The 22,233-nt window shown below is 32.3% G+C and overlaps 1 protein-coding gene across 3 annotated transcripts in view; it reads left to right on the forward strand.

The window, feature by feature from the left end:
• The window catches only part of LOC132708592 (plexin-B), a 188,126-nt gene that overhangs the window by 110,301 nt on the left and 55,592 nt on the right, over positions 1-22,233 (forward strand). The window contains exon 1 of one of the 3 annotated variants that reach the window (XM_060680998.1): positions 11,741-11,760. The exons of the other annotated variants lie outside the window; for them this stretch is intronic. The gene's annotated coding sequence lies outside the window, so the exon portion shown is untranslated. Of the gene's footprint in view, positions 1-11,740; positions 11,761-22,233 lie in introns of those variants that run through there. 3 annotated transcript variants of the gene reach the window in all.

The following is a 22,233-nucleotide window of genomic DNA, read 5'->3' on the forward strand; positions in this document are numbered from 1 at the left end:
CCCTAAAAACACGTGTTCCTTTTTTACGTGGCGATTTATTTTTTTCTACACTTCGAAAAACTCAGGTGGCGATTATATGTTGTGTTCATGGCGGAAACGACCGCTTGGAAAAATAAACACGTTTTATCTTCTAAGGGAAAACCCCGTCACACGCTTTGTGCACAGCCATTTATCTATGTGAAGTGTAAAGTGGATCAGACTTATATTTTATAATTTTTCAATATCCAGCGTAGCGTCTCCTTCTGTATGCTTTGTTCGACGTGTAGGAAAACTTTGTCGAATCTAAATCTAATCTAAGGTGTTTCCAGCCGGCGATTATGATTATTTTTGATTAGTTTAATAATAGTTTTGCAAAAAAATAAATATTTTCCATATTTTTTCTTTATAATTTAAATTTAAAGAATGTACTTTCCGCCATTTTAGTATTAAGTGGTGAAATCACAAATTTTAAATCCATTTGACGTACACGCCACAGAAGTAGAATGCTGATGCGGATTTGATAAACGACTTAAAAAATAAGAAAAGTATACACCGAGAAAAGTCATCGAAAATAATATTATTTTGCTTAAAATTATTTACCTTTAACTTAATTTTAATTTTTTACTGTAATTCTACAGAAAATCTGCAAAATTCGAGTAGTACTCATGGATATTTAAAATCACATGGAACTTTTACATTGTGAGTCATAAAAGTCCAAAGGAACTTTGTAAGAACACCAATAGTTTTGTATTTTTACAATATGTGTGTAATTTTTTATTGGCGGTTTGTAAGGTTTGTTTTTTTAATATTGAAAAAAGTAAAAATAGAAATGTTCTTTTGAAAATATGATCTAAAATCTGTAAAATACAGGAATTCATATTAGGTTCATATTATTTTAAATAGATATATTATTTATTTATACAAAATATATTTGGGAATATTTCATGAAAATAAGTAAAACCGAAATGCTTGTTTTGAATTTTTTAAATAAAAAATCTGTAAAATCCTGTTAAAATTGTCGTAAAAAAATATCGATCTTATCATGTAAATTGTTTTTTACTAATTGCAAGTCCACCTAATATTTTATGGCCCCAAAATTACAAAGGCTATATTAGGGAATTTTACAAATTCGTTTTACCAGGAAATCTGAAAAAAAATCTGTAACTTATTGGGGAGTGGAAATATTTGATAAATATGGCACAGTTGTCTCTCTCTTTGATTTCAATAGTCCCTATTTTTGTTGCACTGAACTAGGGTGCTATGCGAGCCTGCCTGGTTTAAACCTCCATAAACTGGTTTACCTGCTTTGAACACAAAATGCGCTCAAAAGTTGTACGTTGTTTGGTTTATTAGTAAACTTTTTTCGCTAAAACATATTTTCTAAACATTTCCGGACTTTTGACTATATCGTGAGGATAACACCCAATAATTTGATAGTGTTACGCTTTACCAAGCATCCAATCAATTCATCGCTTCGTCCAGACACACATTTTGAACGTTCGATTGATAAATATAAATATATCACCATATCAAATGGAGAAACGTAAATTGGGATGAAAATACGCTTATGTAAGTATATACAGTCATGGGTGGATGCATGGGAAGAATTTAATATCACTAATCTCCATTAATTTTTAGTGATATAATGCGTTTTCTTTCTCCGTATTTTTCTGTCGCGAGTTCACCATTTTCTAGAAGTATAATCAGTATCGATGCATCATAAGTAGCGGTTTTTTTGTTTTAGGTTTTAACCCTTTGACTGTTACGTTACCCATCTTGTTCTCGGCCTTCCATTGCTTGATCTTTGACAAAATAAATAAGAACTAAAAGTTCAGATTTTCACGAAATTATATATTTTCACTTGACAATTGTTTCGACAACACCGTGTCTTTATCAAATGACATCTGAACTTTTAGTTCTTATTTATTTTGATAAATCAAGTAAACGCCACCTCAGTTCAATGCTTGATCTTTGGCTGATATCCTCTTCTCATGCATCCGTTCTGCGTGGTCTTTCTACTTACCTTTATTTTCCTTTATTTTCTCGTTTATATTAAAAATGTTTAATTCTGTTATTACCATATTCATTTCTTAATCTGTCAAGTTTTGTCCAACCTTTCAATCTTCTTAGAATTTTCATTGCTTATTCTTGTATTTTACTTTCTTCTTTTTTCGTTGTTACAAACAAGCGCTGTTTACCAATGTAAAAATTTATGTTGCCAAACTTTTTCGTAGCATTAACTTATAGTCAGCTAAAATCGTTTTACCACATTAACAGTTTGTACCAATGAAGTCCTTCCTATAAGCTTCTTAAATTTTAATAATGTCATGTACTTGGCAACATTTCTAATGAATTTTACCAGGAATTTCCAAAACTTGAAGGTACAATAATTAGATAAAACCAACCAAGGCAAAATAGAAAAAAATGGGTACAAATTTTAACTGTCAAAGCAGTCATTAAAACGTCAAAAAGAATGTTTATTGCTGATGAGCATACGAGGACAGCAACACCATACTATGCAATATATCTTCTGCTTCTTTCATATCATATCATCTTTCATGATGATACTGGGACGGCTTAATAACTCGGGTGACACATGGAACTACATGATACGTATTTAATATTTATATATATTTATGTTATATGAACTTGAATCGCATACTAAAACTAACCAAAACTAACCTAAGTGAATGTTTATTTATATTAAATAACTTGTATTTATTTATTATTGTTGAATATTTATTTTAATGAAATACTGTTAATTTAGATTATTTAGATGAGCTTGTATTTAGAAAAAAAATAAAGGGACGGTGTGGAAAGCGCCATATCTATCCGAAAAACTAGACGCTAATTTGCAACAATATTGATCTACATACAATACTATGTAAGTCAATACTACAAATGGAAAGTTTTTAATTTTATAAGAAGTTACCCTCCATAACAATTGTATAATTGTATAAAAAACTTAGTCACTGAATCGCTAATAAAAGGCGCCCCTTTAGGTTAAGAAAGTTACGTTAGTAGGGAGTCCTTGCTTAATGATTCGAGTTATTTGTATTTAAACTCGTTTTATTTGCTTTCAATAATCAAACAAGCGATTGCTTGATATAATGACCTAAGCAAATCCCATTATTTTTTATTTGCTTTGAATAAATAAATAATTATTTTCCATAAATAAAAACACAAAAAAATCAAACGAATGAAATAAAAAAGTTTCAAGTGCATGTTTGTTAGGATAATTTTGTATAAATTTTTTTGTCTGTCCATCGAAATAATTTTAAAAATACTTTATATATATATATATATATATATATATATATATATATATATATATATATATATATATATATATATATTGTGCGCCGTTCGGAGAACTAAATGGAGTGGATATTTTTATTGGGATTCCCCGGGGATATTTTTTGAAAAGTGTTATTGGTAAACTGGACATCACAAACGCATAATAATTTATTATAAAATACATATTATTATTAAATAATGATAGATAATACTCTGAAATTGTTGTTTAAAACATTTTGATCGATTTTAACTAGTCAATTAAGAAGTGTCAATTGTCGGTCAATCAAGGCACACTAATTTGATTGCTTGAAACATTATTTTTAAAATTTGTGTTAATAAATGTTTATTATATTGTTATGATTGAACTGGCACGCCCAAGCTTCATAAAGAACGGCTCATTTCCGTTTTTAAACATTTTCTATTGATTTCATATTGACTATGCCGCCAAAAGCGTGTGACTGCAATTTGCTTAATTGGTTGCAGATTTCTAAGTATTTTATCAACGAATTGTCCATTCGTTTTGAATTTAGTGCCATTGCATTTACCGATTACTACCGTATAAAGTAATAGTAATTAACACACACGCATTTCTATTGCTTGATAGAGAAATAATTCGCAGCTTGTTTTTAATTAGACAAAAATCGTTCGACTTGGGGCAAACCGAGAGGCGAAAAAGTGAAGGTAATTTGGATTCCATTTTTTTTTAATGTAAAGTCACGTTTTCTTTTACCCGTTTCCCGTTTTTTTTTTATATAAAACTGCCATCGCATATGCATGCAATGAAAAAGGAAATCCGAAAATTAACTGCCAATTAAAAATGTGTAAGTACGTTGTATTCTTTGCACGGCGTTCGGTATCACCAGGTACCAACATACTCGCTTTGAGTGTGTTTACAGACATGAGATTCTCTTTTTGAACATGTTACGTACGTGAGCGATATGACATTTAATTGACGAGGGTTTGGGATTCGTATGATGTTTCCGCGTTAGGGATTCCTTCAGCGAGAAAGGAAAACAGTGGCTTTACGTTTTCAAATGCCGTTTTTTTAATTAATGTTACGCGATGTGGAAAATTTGCCATTTCCATTCTGATTTCGGTGGTTATGACGAACACTCAAAACGCAACTGAATTTAATTGTATTAATCAAATTTGGCACAGTTGTATTTGTTATTGATAATAACATACTTATAATGATAACTTTTATGTTATTATTATTCATGTAATAAAGTACCTGCCGCAAATAAGGCCCAGTTAATAAGAAATTGCTTTATTTGGCAAGCACAGACAAAAACAAGTAACGCAATACAAATATAATCTTAGTTCAGACTCCCATAAATGAAACTAAACCCATAAATGAACTTAAAGGCACGTCAGTCATTTAACACACTTAAAAAAAAACAGTCATTGGGCTTTCTTATTCTAACATTCGGTTAATAAATCCGACAAATAAAATTGGGGTCGGTTATAAAGGCCCACCTAAAACAAGGCTAAAATAGGTAATGTACATTTAGTTATTTTTTTATATAAACAGTTATAAATCCCAAAATGCCAAGTTTGCATAAAACATATTCTTTGGAACTAAATAAACCAACAACCAGCGTTTTTATAACAATAACGCAAATTAAACTCTTTGAAAGAGAAAAAAACCCAATCTAATCACAACGTTCCCAGATATAGTCTTTTGTGAACCCAATACACACTTCGTGGCACCAAGTGCCACAAAACACACAGCTTCGCATATCTAATTGTTCTGATTTGTTCCACACGTGCGCTTACTTAACTACGCCCCCGATGATGATGACGCTACGAATTGTTTTTCTTTTTTTTTTTTTTGGATATTGTAGGTCTGGATTTAGAACTTGAAAAAAACGGGTCTTTGGTTACCAACTGCGCGTTGTAATTTAGGAATCTTCTTTTTAAACTCAATTTGTACAGTTCCGGTGTAGGAAAAACTTCCTTAAATTCTTTTAGACAAGAAGAAAGTGAAGATCTTAAGATCTTCACTTTGTAAGACTTTTCCTTTGATATTTTTCAACATACTAAGTGGAATGTCATTTTTAGAATCGTCTGAATTATCGCTGGATTGCATATTAATATCAATTAATATGTAATTAATATAAATATTAACATTATTAGCATTAACGTGTTTCCATAATATTCCTCAGCGTAATTACGTTCAGTTCCTAGTGATGAGGCAAAATCTGATCCAGGAATAACAGTAGGACCAAGTGGATACAAGCTTGTCGCTCGAAAACCGCTTAAGATGTTCTTTGGGGTCATGCATCTGGGCCAAACTTTAGACAGAATTTTGCCAAAACGAGATTTGTTCAAACGACATCTGGATGTACCTTCCAAAACCTGAGAACTTCTTGGACCTAGTGGTATTTAAAGGACCCATCAACCGCTTTATCTAAAGGCTGCAGTTCATGCGTGGTGTTAGATGGCAAGCAGAACAGCCTTATATTCACCTCGTCTGCAACCTCGGTTATGGAATTGTCCAGTTGACTAGCAGCTCCTTCAAAAACTAGCAAGATAGTGTCTGAACCCCTGTAAGGACCAATAAAAAGATCATTAGTCATGCTACCCTGTTCGGCCATTTTAACTGGTGGTAGGTTTTCTTCCCATTCAGGCTTTAATCGCTTTCCTTTAAATATGGCGATAGGTGGAATACTATTTCCCAACGCGTCCAGCAATAGTCACACACGTCTGGAACCTTTTTTCCCAATAGCAAGCTGTTGATGATGAATAGTTATTCGGCATCCCCTTTCGTCCATATTAAAAACGTTCAGTGGATTTTGATGCAAATTCGCCTTGCGCCTAGTCTTACGTTTCAAGAACCCATAGAGGCAATCCTTACCAGCGACTCCTTTCGAAGCATCAAATGGGTGCCTGATATTATTTTCAATGCAGAATTTGTATGCAAAGCAACGTACTAAGAATGGTGTTAGCGGCATTCCGATTTCACAGAGACGAATTATTCTTTCAGAAAATTGTTCTTCTTGATCGACAGTTAATACACTAGATCGTCCTATTTTTTTTATTTAGGACGCCAGATCTTAGATGGTTTCTAAGAGTTCTCCGGGGTATTCCATATGTTTGAGCAGCTTCTCTTTGGGACAGTTCATTATCTATTGCCGCGCTAATCGTAGATGGAATGCTAAATAAAAGGAAAAATATTTTACAGTGTCGTCTAATAAGGCCCTCTCTTCGAAGCCATAAAAAAAACATGAGTGTCTCTTAAATATAGTCCAAAAAACGTTTTGGCTGGTGGGCCTTATTAGCCTTATTGTTTTGTTTTGTAATTGAACTATTTCAAACTTTGGGTTTCTTGTATACATGCTGGTAGCATGTTATACATTCTGGTATATGTATTTTTTTTATTCTTTGTGATTTTATTACCGCTACTGCTTGTTCTATGTGTTTGCAAGATGATGAGGGCGTTGCCTCTATGTAACCTAATACATTTGTTTCCCTTTGTTTCCTAGTCTCCTTCAAATAATTTTTAGGTTGAATAAAGGATCCGTGCCTAACTAGATTTATTTCCAGACTAGCAAATATATCTGGAGACGGTTGTTGTCTCTCTAGATACCTAATATAAACAAAACACATTTCTATAATATAAAAATTATACTGACAATATCCCTTTACCTATGGTAATATAATTGCGAAGCTTCTAGGGCATTTTCATTGCACTATATAAAACATACCAACATATCATATTTTTCAGAATTTTCATACACTGCCGTTATTATAGAAAATAAATTAACATGGAAAATAATAAAAATATTATTAAAAACTGACAGTCCCGTAAGTTATTGACACATTTGCTTTTTTGTTTTTAATAGATCAGTCACAGCCAACTATCTACTTAATATTGTAATAACATAATATTTATCATACCAATACGACATTATTATTTAAAAAGAATATGTTTTGATCCTGTTTGTTCGAAATTAAGTAAAGAGTCTCTTGTATATTAATAACTGCTTAGAAGTATCTTATTTTAAACTGATTTAGTTGATTTACTATAGCCTACTGCTACAAATAAAGTAAAAAATGAAAAAAATGGAATTGATTTTTTTTTAACTTTATGCCAGCATATATTTTTGAAAAACCTAAATGATTTACAATTAATGTAAAAAATAATATATAGTGTGTTCCATGGTAATTTTGTTGACGTCATCTTTAATCTCACAAAAAAGTAGCACAGTGTCCTGTAAACCGCATGTAACTGAGATACCCCGTAAAAGTGTACAAAATGGGATGACACCCTGTGCATGTGCGGATTAAAATTTACTAAAATTTTACCTTTTTTTATGTCTTTTAATACGGACAGACAATATAAGCTGCCGTATATCCAACAGGGCACTCTACTGAAAGAGCAAATTTGGTGGGTATAATTTTTGGTAGGCCAAATATTATGCTTTAAGATTTTTATCCCATCTAAGAAATTATTATTTATTATTATTAAGTTCACCAAATTTGGTAGATGATTTTTATATGACGTGAAATTCATGTATTTGGTTTCGCCAAAATTTAGAGTCAGTTTGTTGTGTCGGTTCCAGTTTTTGAAAATTACTATATCCTCTTTACTCAAACATAACTAATTATGTTTGTTTTTAGTTGCAACATATCATTTATATATAAGTTAAATAAAATTGGTAATGTCTCAAGTAACTTAGTTGTGTCGAATGACTTAGACAAATTCACAAAAAGGCCCGTACATCCGATATTGGTATGGGTCGCATCCTATCCTAAGTCAATCCTGTAAGTCTCAAAATATCTTATAGCTCAACACATTGAGTAGGTTGGCGACCACTGGTCTATGATATTATTTCTGTAATGACTTATCGGAGTGATTTCTTTTGCTAAATTTGTTCCCAAATCGCTATAGAATAAATTTTTCGTGGTTCACATTGTTTGTGTAAATTTTAGTAACTGAGTAAGAAAGTTTACTTTTATTTATTTCCTTTTGTATGTAGGTATTTTTAGCATTTTTTATTTGATCTCGAAGCGTGTTCATTATACCATTCTTTTATGGACTGGAAAATTGGATTTTTTGTGAGAATTTTATACAGCTGATTTTTTTCTTTGTCATCCATTTCTTTCTAATTTTTCTTTTAAGTTTAGTTTTAGCTAACTTTGTTCTTATTAATGAGAAACTTGAGATCTCGTATAAACATTTTCATACCAACATTTACATTATTTAGTATAGTGTGTCTTAAAGTATATCGTCTTGTCATTTGGCGACAGTATTAGGGACGGACTTTTACCGTGTCTTGAAAGTATAAGGATTAAATTATATTATGTTCACATAATACATGAATCACATTAGTAAATATAAATAAATAAAAGAAAAATGTAGTTATTTCCCAACAACAAATAACATATTCTAATAAAAAAAATTCTAAGAATCTTTTTTAAAATGTGCTGTACATTTTCCAGCTGTAAACAGGTATGTTGTAGAAGAGTATTTTCAGCTCTCACATTTAATTTTCCTTAGTCCCAGAAATGCTCTATGATGAACGTGAATGAAATATGAATTTTATTAACACTTTCAAATGTTGCGTCAAAAGAAATATTTTGTATCAAATATCCTTGAATTTCAGGTTTATATATTATTTTTTTAAAATAATAAAGTTTTCAAAAAGTTCTTGCACTTATATGATATGATGACAGTGGTATATATGATGTTATTCCAAGCTAGAGTCCTTAATATTCTTTTTAGACACAAGTCCATCTTTGGGCACTGTATCGTGTATATCGAACTGTGGTAGCATTTATTTTTTGCAGTATTTAAATCTCATTTTACAAATTATTCCTCCTGTTCCAGATTTCACTTCAGTTTATTCAATGTTTTGATAATAGGAATATATTTATGTTATTCGTTTTTTATACTTAACCCAAAATTTTCACAATGCTTGCAAAATTGTTTAACCGTGGTGGTTCTTCCAGGTCATAACATTCTATTTGTAATTGTTAAATAGGTTTCTGATTTTCTTCCCGTTTTAATGGAGGGAGTGCGCTTTAATATAAAAGCGATTTGATATCATTAAAGGGAAGTCCCAGTTGATATGTAGAGTCAACAAAGTGCTTGAAAGTTTTTGTAAAGTTAATATCGATTTTATATCGTGCCTATCTATCGAGTCAAGAGCAAATTTTACTTTTAAACTCTAATTTAAAAGGTCAGAGTTCAGTGATTTATATTTTCTGGGGGTGGTAGAGATGGGAATTTAAAGATAGAGTCGGATAGGGCTATAAATGTAAATTTAAGGAGTTCACAATATATTTACTCGCCAATTTCATTCGCGGAATTTAAAAAAAGCGTCCTGAATGTTTCATACCTTTGTCCTAAGTCCTTTTATGCGTGTTCCGTAATGTTTTTTGATGTGTGATAAAATATGCCAATGATTTTAGATTGGACTTTAAATAACAAAACATAACCTCCAACGGTAAAATAAAACATTCATATTATAGTTTTATGTCGCACGTGTTTACAATTAAAGATGTGCTCATAAATAATAATGAAATATTTGCTTACATTAAAAGTTCTTCACGGAAGAAATTACATGAATTATTCACATTATTATCAGTATTTCTACGGGAAGAGTGTACCACTTTTTTTAGATAGATTTTTATGGAATAGAATTTGTTGTATTCATTTGTTTGTTATAATTTAAATGTTACATTTTTGATTTTTTTGAACTTTATACACACTTAGTACATAATATTTAAGACAATACATTTCCCATTGACTATGAATTTATAAACTGCTTAAAATGGATTGTTAATGAGATTTTTATTTTGTTTTTAATCAACGCTTCTTAAAAGTAGACTAATTTTTTATTGTTTCTTAAAATTAGGGTTCTTAGTTGCCTTCAGGTATTATAAGGATTAACCAGTAATATTAATGTTTGAAAAACTCATCTACATTTCCAATTAAATCAGCAGTCTAATTGTACAAGTACAGTTGTACAACTACAGACCTTTTTGTATCATATTAAGTCAATACATAACCGTATAAAATTTACCATGGAGACGGAAGTATATAAGTCTTCAAACTTTCTGGACTTAACAGCAAACCCTCACACACGGAGAGTAATACATAATAACTCAAATCACCCTCGCACACACAAAATGGCTGCCTTCTATTCTTTTATCTACAGACTGCTTAATATGCAACTTTTCATAGAAGACTTTGAGAATGGATTAAATATTGTGAAATAAATAGCTTTTAACAATGGTTAACTCTGTGATAAATAAGATTATAACTAAAATACAGCTTCAATGAGGTATAGAGCTATCTGTTTTTTTCAAAAATCTTCTAAAGAACACTAGTTTTCAATTTTTTGGTCTAGACCAAAGAGCATTTGGCTTGGTCGATGTTGATATTTTAGTGGAAAAGTTTTGTTCGTATGTGTTAGAGGTAACGCCTTAAATTGGTTAATATCTTTTCTTGGCTTTCGTACACAGTTGGTCAAATTGCGAGATACCTTAGAACTTGAATACATCTCTGACTTTGACTCTAGGTCAGTGAATTGCGATGTACCTCAGTGAAGTTTACTTGGGCCTTTATTGTTTATTGTGTTTATAAATGATGTGTTTTCTTTTTTCCCCCATACTTACTTTTCCCTTTTTACAGTTTCCAATTTAAGATCCAATCTGAACATACAAATACCTAAACACCGACTGTCTCTTACATCAAATAGTCTTCTTGTGTTGTTATTGATTTATTGTTATTTATCTAACATTAGTAGTTATTATTATTATCACGAAAAACTGAAAAATCCGGAATCTACAAACAGATAGTACATTTAAGAAACGCATTAACCAACATGAAAGAGTGTAAATGTCGCGATATTGTCATATTTTGTATTTGATTAATAGACGATGTCCAATGAAATTAGTGTTATAGTTTTTCTGTGCTAATACCAGGAGGTTTTCCTGACATGTACCCAAAACAATTTCCATCTCGACTTCAAACTTTCAAAAATTGCTTGACATCTCTGGAAGGCGAATTGTTGGGCTAGTTAACATCTTTCTCAAAAGCACAAAAAACAAGGATGTTTTCGATGGCGATTCTGCTGTCGAAGGAGGAAGATTGCCATTTCGAAATCCAATAGTTCACAAATGTTATTCGTGTTTAAGTTTTTTCAAAACGAATGCAAACCTAGTTGTAAGGATAAAATTCTTACTCGCACTACGGAGGAAGAATGTAACCTTAACTGAGAGAGAAAAATAAGAAACTTAATATAACAAGATTTAATAACAAATGAAACTTGTTCTCCCAGGGGTGGCCCTCCTGGGAGAACAACTCCTGGTAGCTGGGGCTGTTGACCTGGCGGACCTTGTCACTCGACTTGGTAATGACTGATTATGTCGTGTCAGTTTCCATCAGATTCCTGCCACAGCTGATTGCCTCCACGTCCACTTTATTAAGTGCGATTATGCAACTCAGACAAAACAACAGCAACTAATACCAGGGTGAGGTTTTGACATGTGTGGGGAGACTTTGGAATAACAATATAAAAAAACTATGCACTAATATTTGCTTTCAAATTGCAATGCTAAAAGCTAACAAGATCTACAGCAATATCCTCAATTTTGATGAAATTCGGTAAATGATTGAATGAAAAATAACTATGATTAACCCAATACTTGAATCTGATGAAGTTTATACAAAGGTATTATTATTAATAAAAAAGGTAAGAATAAAATATCAAAATTCAATGGTCAAAAACAATTGGTGCTGTTACAGGGCATTAATTACACCAAGGTGACGTGACATCGTCAAATAATCCCCCTACTCGCGAAAAAAAGGCGGACGTTAAAAAGTGACTAGATGGAAATAGCTATCGAAAACCGCACCAGAGCAAAAAGGCGTTTATGTCCACAAATCGAAAGCAAAAGATACGCGCAGGTATTTTAAAAGTGGTCACTTAATAATAAATGACGAATTGTGGCGAAATTTATTTCGTTGCATAGTCTAGGAAGATTGGGTATAATTAAAATTTAATTTCCTATTTTAATCATTAAGTATATTTCATTATTTTTGTCCTTTAACTGGACTAATATCAATTAACCTGTATTTCAAATATCAAAATCAAATATCAAAAAATATCAAAATTCAAAGGTCAAAAACAATTACTGCTTTTACAGGGCATTAATTACACCAAGGTGACGTGACATTGTCAAATAATCCCCGTAATCGCAATTTAAAAAAAGGCGAACGGTAAAAAGTGACTAGATGAATATAGCTATCGAAAACCGCCCCAGAGCTAAGAGATGTTTCTGCTCACAAATCAAAAGCAAAAGATACGTGCAGGTATTTTAAAAGTGGTAACTTAACAATAAATGACTAATTGTGGCGAAATTTATTTCGTTGCATAGTCTAGGAAGATTGGGTATAATTATAATTTAATTTCCTATTTTAATCATTAAGTATATTTCATTATTTTTGTCCTCTAAGGGGACTAATATCAATTAACCTGTATTTCAAATACTAGAGCTGATAAAAAGAATCTGGGGCTGAACATCTAAAGTCACTTGTTGATTTTTGGAATGAATTTTTTTTCTTGTCATGTTATTATTATTAACTTATTAGCTTTTTGCTTCATTTGACTTTGGTTTTTTTTGCCCTATTGTATCGCTGAACACTGTAGCGTTTTCGGCACTTTTTAATAAAAACTAACCATTTTTCGTGGAACAAAATTATATAATCTATTACGGGAATGTGATAAAGCGCGGAAGGTAATTCATCTTTTGTTTGTCGCCTTCTAATATTTTCAACACGTAGCAAAGGATTCACGGTTTGATTTTTCCGGCCACACACTACGAAACCTGATTGGAATTTATTAAAACTCTCATCCATTGAAACCTGATAACGTTCGTTTTGTTATTTACGAATGATACATTGAAATAAGGAGTAATAAACTCCCATGTTTACTACGTTTCCTAATAAAGGACCGACGTATTAAATATGCTAAAATATTCCGTCGTTGAAAACGTTTTATTTAATTTGACAGCAGATATGTATTTTCGTTTTTCGTGTCGGACCGGAGAAATTCGAAATTTTGTCGGTGAATTTTCGGTATTTTTTTTATGGGTGCGGGTACTTTAAAACCCTAAGTATTTGGTTTCCATTTAACAATATTTCGTAATGGCGCTGGCGCGTGGAGCTGATGAATATTAGAGCCTTTATAATTGGGTACACCTGCCGCGTTTATTTTGAAAATACTAAAATAATAATTTCTTGCCGCAGCCGGGCATATACATGCAACCAGCGACTTTGAGCATATTATATTTTCCCATAACATTGCCGCTCCGTAATGGCGTTTATCAAGGGTTTCCGTTAGATAACGTAATTTATTACGATAACAAAGAGATTTTTTTCCTAGGGAAATTTAATCAGGCTTCTACTTTGCAATTGTTATTAGAAAATGTGCGTGCTTTTGCGGGATTTCTACTTTAGCCAAAGACGAATAATATGGCATTTCGCGATGAGTTCCGAGTGACTTCGCGATAGTAATTTTAATTGTCACTAGAGTTAAGATTTTATGTAAAAAACATATTTTTATTATTAGGAATATCAATATCAACAATTTTGGATATAAATATGAAATAATTAGATTAACGATATAAGGAAATTACATATTATAAATTTACAAATATTTATATCAAGCTGATTTATTATTAGATAATTAATAGTATACATTACGTTCAAATGAATATTTACCTTTAAGGTTACATGTGAGAAAAAATCACAATTATTGGTATATGTTATCAAATTAGACGATTTATAACATTTTAACCTAATCGGTGTAGAATTTTCTGAAATTTTTGGGCAGTAAGAGGACTAGCGCTGCAAGATGAGTCCACAGTTGATTGGCAAGGTTACTAGAGAGTGCCCTTAGAGCTATCACTACCATAAGGCATTAAACGAGATAGCAAGCCAGAACAAAGTTACTCTATCATGGGAGGGCATAAAGGTAATGAAGGCGCAGACGACGCAGCCCGCGAAGGGTCGTCAATGCGCCTGATTGGACCTAACCCTTTTGTGGGAGAATCCCGATGATGGTGGAGGGACATGCCGGGACAAAGACAGGCCAAGGAATTCCTAAGGGGCCCATCGGCCAATTTTACAGCGGACCTACTAAGCTACAATAGGAAAGCCGTAAGAATAATGGTAGGTCTGCTGACGGGCCACTGCAGGCTTAAGAGACATCTAAGCCTGATGGAAGTGGAAGAAAACACAGAATGTAAATTCTGTCAGAAAGAGGAGGAAACATCCGCACACGTACTGCGCCACTGCGAAGGCTTAGCGAGAGTGCGTTTCCTTCTGCTGGGCGATACCAAACCAGAGGCAGAGAGATATACGAGGGAGCCATTATCGAAATTGTGGAGTCTGGTTAGAGACGAACCTGGATAAAGCTCTATCGCTATGGAGAGAGTCACAATAGATCCTCTGGGTCGCAGTGACGGACAGGCTGACTGCTAGCTCTCCCAATTAATTTTAATCTTAATCTTAGTGCTACCACGAAACTTTAGGGATTTAAATTCTAAAGCTTATGATTCTACGAAAGACGCATGGTTTGCTAAAACCTTAGCGGAGTGGCTAAGCCTATATTGCCAATACAGGAAGAGTAGCAAACATATCTTATAGACTTTTTAACTGTCAGGTTTTTGAAAGAAAAAGTAAAAGATGTTCCTGTTGCGGTACTTTTTTATTTGTGTTTTATTAAATTTATTAAAATTTTTTTTCATCTTGCTTACCTGGGTAAAATATTTCTGGCTAAAATAAACTTTTCACACACTCGTTTTTTTTTTCATATATAAAAAAGTTTTCAGTGTTGAAGGTAGAAAATGTCAACGTACGTTTGCAATTTTGTTGGAAGGCATGTTATCCGACTGGCATCCACTAAGCACGCTTAAAAAGGTAATAATAATGGTGGCCTGACTTAAAGAATGTTATTAAAGTATAATTGAAGTGCCATAAGTCCTAAGCGACTGTTGTTGCGCTGGGTGGTCTAAAGCACACGAAGCTACAGGTTATGTGAAAATTATGTTGTTAATTATTAAATTGTCATAACTGTTTAAAGCATCACTAAATTGCAGATTTAATTTTGCAGTTCCATTCGGATACAAAGTAACTAATGAACGTGGCATTTTTGGATATAATTTCCATATTTTAAATGCGGCCATATGGCCCGAGAATCTCAGCATACGGGGTGTTTTTAAAATTAGGTCCGTTCATTTGTACCGAGCGAAGTTGTGTATTAAACTGCGTAAATGTGGCCAAATGCTCCAACATTCCTGAACCGAAAGACGTGATAAATGATTCTTTTTCTTTGAAGTTTAATAGCAGCCATTAATAAATAATTCTGTGCGCTCCGGCTCCGTTGGCGACAGAGGAAAATTCTCGGTGCATTTCCACTAAAAATAAACATAGAAATGTGGTTTTTCAAACGTGCGATATACGGGGTGTTTTTTTTGTAGCTGCACGAATAACACCTACGGGTAGTAGAAGACGATTATTCATCCAAAATATCTGACCAATATGAAAAATGACTTAGTAATCTTTTCGACTACAACTAGAAAATTGCTTATGAGCTAGAGCGACATCGAATAAGGTGTCATTTGTTACGGTGTGTAGCAAAGTATTTCTTCTTGGTTTTGACCTACAAATTTAATTAAAAAAGTAATGAAAAATATTTGTTGAGAGCTGGAAAAATTCTATACAGTACATTTTGAAAATTGATGATCCTTACAGTTGCATACAAAATAAAATAGAGCCCCAATCTTATGGATGACTTTGAGAGTGAATCAGTGAATCATCATCAGTGTTTCCAGTGTTCTGGTTGGAATTGTTGTTTCTGTGAGATGTTTCTTATTTTCCTTCTTGCAATGTTTTTTATTTTTATTTTCACTTCTTATGTACAAATTGAATAATATATTAAAATTGCCAATTAATAATCTCACTGCTCTGCTAAATATCAAAATTCTGTTCTTATTATTTACTAAGGTGAAACTTATCCATGCTGTCCCGTCGTTAGTAACTTTGAGCAACATTTTTGAAAGATCGTGTCAGACACAATTACTCAATGTTTTTCCAGCGGGAATTGAGTGTAATCGAAATTTTGAATAGCAATAAAAATCTACCAATCGAAAGTCTATTTTTGCAGATTTTTTTATCTTTATTCTTACAATTACCTAGTGCTGGTTGGGAACAGCATTACGAAACATCTTCTTATTCTAATATAGATAGCCATAACCATTAGTAGGCTACTGTCTGTTTATTGCTAACATCAAAGACATATCCAGGTTTTCATATCCCTGCGATCTTTTTCCTTTTGGTTTGTTCATTTGTGCATCCTCCATTCTCTTATATGTTTGCTCCATAATCTTTGCCTATGTCTCGGTATTCTATTATGTAGTCCTTTACCTTCTAATGTTTTCATTTAAACTATTTCAACTGTATTATGGTCGTTTTGTATACAGTCTGTCGCATTTAAGATGAAGACACCTCTATATTTTGGCTAGTCTTTATTTCTTCATAGTTTAAAGAAATTACTACATTTCAGTAAATAAAAAAAGGCGGTTTCCATCTCGATTGATTTGATTAAGAGCCGCTGTAGCTCCCAGGTATTTGCAGGACAAGTAGAGTTGGTATTGGTAAAAAGAGCAATACCAATAATACTACCTTGAACTACACCTTTGTTGAAATTGATATAGGATGAGTAGGTGGTGCTAAAGTATACTCTTTGAGATCTTCTTTTGAAGTAACTTTAATTAATTAATTAATTAATCCTAATTTATTAATTAATCTGGGAGGATGCAGTTACGGTTAAATGATTGAGCATTTTTTTTCAGGCTTGATGGACGTGTTATTAAAGTTTCTTATTTGTCTCTAATTAGACTGATCAGTTTTGAGTTTTTTGTATTTAGATAATGTTTTGCGTTTTAATTTTCTATTAGATGTAAGCCATTGGGCCGGTTTTTCACTAATTCTAGCGGTCTTTATCAGGCCGTGAACATTGAATAGGGTCGTGAAGTATGTATTAAAATATTTAAGCATTTCGTTAATGTCGGTTAGAGAGTATAAATAATCCCAGTTGACATTTGATGGGTCAGTTAAAAAAAATCGTGATTAAAAGTATAAAAGTCTGTGTAAGTTTTAAAGAATGTTTAAACATCTTATTAATCTTAGTCTTGCAACATACCATATGACGATCTGAAATGTCTGAAAAGTGCTAACGATAAAATCCAATGTAGTACTGATGGTACTTGGACATGTTCTGCCTATTTAAATCTAATCTGAATCTGTATTTATTTAGATGACTAAAACATCTCTAATGCGACACACTGTATATTTTGACTCTACTTGTTACACTGTTAATAGAGTTTTTCAAAGAAACTTCCACAGGCTACTGTAATACTTTTTACAAAACTTCTGGATTCCTCCTGCGTCGGTTTTTGCTGAGTCGAAATTGCTGACGTTTCGCCAATCATCCTGTTGGCTTCTTCAGAGCTTGACTGAAACTGGCTCGTATTTTACTCTGTACCTGCTTATATATTGTTTTAGGGGGGCGCTGATGAGGGGTATAAGCACCGTCTCGGATGACTGATTCCCAAATTGGTATCAGGTAGAGACCTGCGTCGCGGTTAAGATTTCAATTCGACTCAGCAAAACCGACGCAGGAGGAATCCAGAAGTTTTGTAAAAAGTAATGTTAATAGAGTGTTAATCTTTGGATGTTGTCTTCAGAATCTGCAATAAGTATAATATACTCAACATAAAAGACCGGATGAATGTACGTATTTTCCATTTTTTATCATCTTTTCTGGTGAGATTGTCTATTATTTTAATATCGGATTAAATATAAAGGTACTGAACGAATTGCCCTGTCTGGATATTTTTTAGCTTTTTCGAGTTAGTGAGTAATCGGATAATATTTTCTAATGTCATAAGTAATTAAAATAAAATAAGCATTTTTTCCAATAGTAGAGAATATATTGCATTTCCGACTGTGATAAGATTCATAGAATTTCCCAGGATAAACCCACACTACAGGGTATTCCCAGTAAAAGCAAAAAGTCTTTGTTAAACTAATGAAATTACGTTGCAAACAGAATCCGACAATTTAAAGGTATCTTTGATGCCGTCCACTTGAAACCTTCTGCTGTGCCTTGTTTTGTAAAGTGAATTGTGTCTGTGTTTGTTAAAACGTCGAAAACGGACTTCCATATGTCGTGAATAAAGAGCTATCGGGAGTTCACTTGGGATGGCACCAATTTTATTTTGTACAGCTTGTTCGAAAATTGTAAGTATAAGCAACATGTTCACATTTTTAACCGTATACAGTAAAAAAGAAAAAATATATGTTTTTTTTTATTATGAGAAATTTTGGCTTTTATAAATTAGGTATTTAAGCACATTATTGGTAGTCAATTTTGATGTATTCACAAAAGTTTTCTATACAATAGGGTTACAGAATATATAAGAGACCAGTTTCCATTGGTAAGTGATTTAATTAATCAAATAATAGAAGTATTTCTAAGAGTACCTTTACTTGTTCAATTTTTCATTTTTTTTAATATATTTTAACTCAACAGTGAATGAAAATATAACATTTATAAATACAAATTTTTCTTTTGTACCCATAGCACTCACAAAATTGGTTTCTTTGACTTATTCAGTGCCTTTAATAAATAAAGTTGAAGCCCATGGCAAAAAAGTTAGGGTAAAAAAATAATACATACTCTTAAACATATGTTTACAGCTAAAAGACACAATTTTATTTTGGGAAATTTTGAAAAACGTTTGTTTTATAACTACAAAGAATAGTTTGCACGAATTGCATGTTGTGCAAGTTGCTGTTATCTGAATGTATCAATAGGATTATGGAATTATTAATAGGATTATATTTTTTTTTTGTATAATCGCAAATAATATTTTATCGCTGTAATATTTTTAAGTTTTGTAATTTGCTTTGTAAATATCAATCTATGAATAAAAAATTTGGTTTGGGTATTTATAGGATTTTAATTATAAAGACATAGTTCTGTATTTATTGAAAATTACATTAATAATCATAATTTTTCATATAGAATATTTTCCAAAGGTTTACCAATTCAATTGTTTTGCCGCGGAATTAGTTCCCATTTTATTACTTTATTTATCGTCGGCGTAAACCGCACTTAGTATTTATAAATGGGTAACATTTCGGGTTCGGCCTCAGATAAGAATAAATCTAAAAAAAACGCATTGAAAACCAAATATCCGTCATGAACTTAAGGCGTCCATTTACGTATATCAACACCCATAATATTAAATATGCTAATTCCCTTTGGAAATTGAATATTAAAGAAAGGAAATAAAGCGAATAAAAACGTCGAATTTCCATACAGATTCCCGCCTTGTGTGTCTAGCTTTGCTTATAATTCGAAAAAAAGAGGACATTTAAATATCATTCGGGTAGTCGGTTAAAATTTTTTCAGCATAAGGACCATAACAACTGGACCGTATTAAATGGGGTCCTCAGATTTCGGACGTTCTACCGATTTACCCTTAATATATTTTAATTTGAGTTCCAACGACTCAGCTATTATTAGTAGATAGGGTTAGTTTGAGTTTTCACCGCTTGAATTTGCCGAAACAACCAAACAACTGTTAAGGGAAATGGGTTCGTGAACTTCAAATCGCTTTCGCGTAAATTTCTAAGTAGTGATTGACCTCGGTTTTAAGGCCGGGATTTAACAACAAATTCTGTGATTACAAATTCCCGTTGAATTTGCGGACTGCTTGGAAGATTCCGATCGAGTAATAATAAAATTAGTGTTATATCGCTGCATAATAAAAGTTTTTTCTTTACGGTGTGAAAAACCTGAACGCTTTTAATTCATTATCGGGAACGAATCCTGCAATTTATTTTCCGTTTTCTTAACTCGATTTATTTAAGGGAGTTCATTAGTCGGATTAAAACGTACGCGAAACGGCGTAGGTAGACCTTTTGACGTTTTAAGTAATGAATTTAAAACCGCGCGATTTTTTCTCGTTAAACAAATCAGTTTACGTGCTAAAAAAATAACGACGCTATTATTAAGAAAAAATTACATCCATTTCGAGTCAAGGAGTTCGCCGTACCATCCATCCAAATCGCCATTTTAAAAAGCTATATACAATTCAGTTATTAAAAAAAAGTTTACGATATGCACTTCGATTCAGAAAGGATTTTGAGAAAATTGAAAACTGCGTTTGCAGCTGCCCAAGAAAAAAAAATTTTTTTCGAAAACCGTTCAAGTGGTCAAAAAAACTGTTAGCTTAGGAAATTTCTAGTTAAGTTTCTTTTGTATTCCCGACCATGTGTAATTTTATGTTTAATATACGCTATCCTGTAACTGGGCAGCCTGTTGGGTTTATAAAATAAAATAAATAAAATAAAACAAACCGGTTTCATTCACACTCCCAAGCTATGGCAGTCATGTTGTGGGACACCCTGTATATCTACGCTAAGAACAATATTGGATTTACTTTTAAATTTTGTGAATAGTGAAGTGCCTTCAATACGAGAACATTAAGCCGTAGAACTAAGCCGAGTCCCATTTTAGAATAAAAAAAGACGAAACTTAGTTGACTCAAACATCTAACGATCCACTTGTTTTACTCCTATTGGTGTAGGTGTACGGGTGTTCGTATTACACGCTTTTCAAGCGGAAGCTGCCGTAACATCTTGGCATCGTTCACAGTCATCGCGAATTAACATTTCGATGCTTTGAAATGCCGCACAGAAATTCGCGTTTCTGAAACACGAAATACAACGACTAATTGATGTATATTGTCGGCTTTGTTACTTACAAATTCTTCTTACAAAATCTTGATGATCTTTGTTGGTTTGACTCTTGATGTTTGGCTCTCAATCGACACCAACATTACAATTTTTCAGTACTCCTTTTTTCTTTTAAATTTACTTTTTTTTTAAATGATCTGAAGATCTTACAAAAACCTACAACTTTTAAGTACGTTATATATCTATTTTTAATGCTTAACGATTTATTTTAACTTTTCCGTTATTTTTACCCTCCTTTCTGTCTAATACTATTGTTATAACACTAGTTGGCCATAACCAAATGGCATCGTCAAATTTTTACCTGACAACTGAGTAAATAAACTCATATTGTGGCATCAGTAAATAAAGAAATTAAGTATGGATTTTCCCAAAAGCTGCATTAATTAAATAATTTTAATTTTAATACTTTGTTGGCAGTAAGACTTTGCAAGGTGAAGTACCATAATAGACGGATACCAACTAGACAATTTCTTCAGTGTTTAATTTAATGGTTTGATGCTAGTGGTGGTATGGAAATTTTCCTGGACCGTGATTTTGAACAAAAGGTAAAATTCTGCATTTTTATCAATGAAGCTACTTTTCGCAGTAATAGTGCAATCTGGGCACGGAATAAAACACTTAAAAATTATTGGATCATATTTTTTTGCTAACCACTTAACGGGTCTAGATATTTAATCTTTTTGCAGAATAATTTACCTCAACTTCAGGAATTTGATAACATTGAGATCCAACAAATACGGTTTTAGCAAGAAAAGTTCGAGAATTTTTAAATAATCGTTACCCACAGAAATGGTTTGAATTCACTGAATGGCCCCTTCGATAATGTGATTTATTTTTGTGGGGATATGTTTGTGAGTGTTTATGTGAATCGCCTGTAACGCCAGAAGATATGGAAAATAGGATTCCTGACGTGTGAGGGACGAATAGCATCTTTTATACGCCACAATAATAATTAAAAATTAGATAAATTAATTTGTAGTAATAAGTATATAAGTAAGTTATTTTTACCAAAATTGCTAATTACTATTGATTTGGTTAAGGGTAGAAGTAGTGATTTGTTACCTTGTGTTGAAAATATAACACTTCATTAATAGCATACCTAATCTTTTGCC

Source organism: Cylas formicarius, unplaced genomic scaffold (genome assembly GCF_029955315.1).
Source record: "Cylas formicarius isolate icCylForm1 unplaced genomic scaffold, icCylForm1.1 PGA_scaffold_12__32_contigs__length_19106922, whole genome shotgun sequence".
Taxonomy (NCBI): Eukaryota; Metazoa; Arthropoda; class Insecta; order Coleoptera; family Brentidae; genus Cylas; species Cylas formicarius.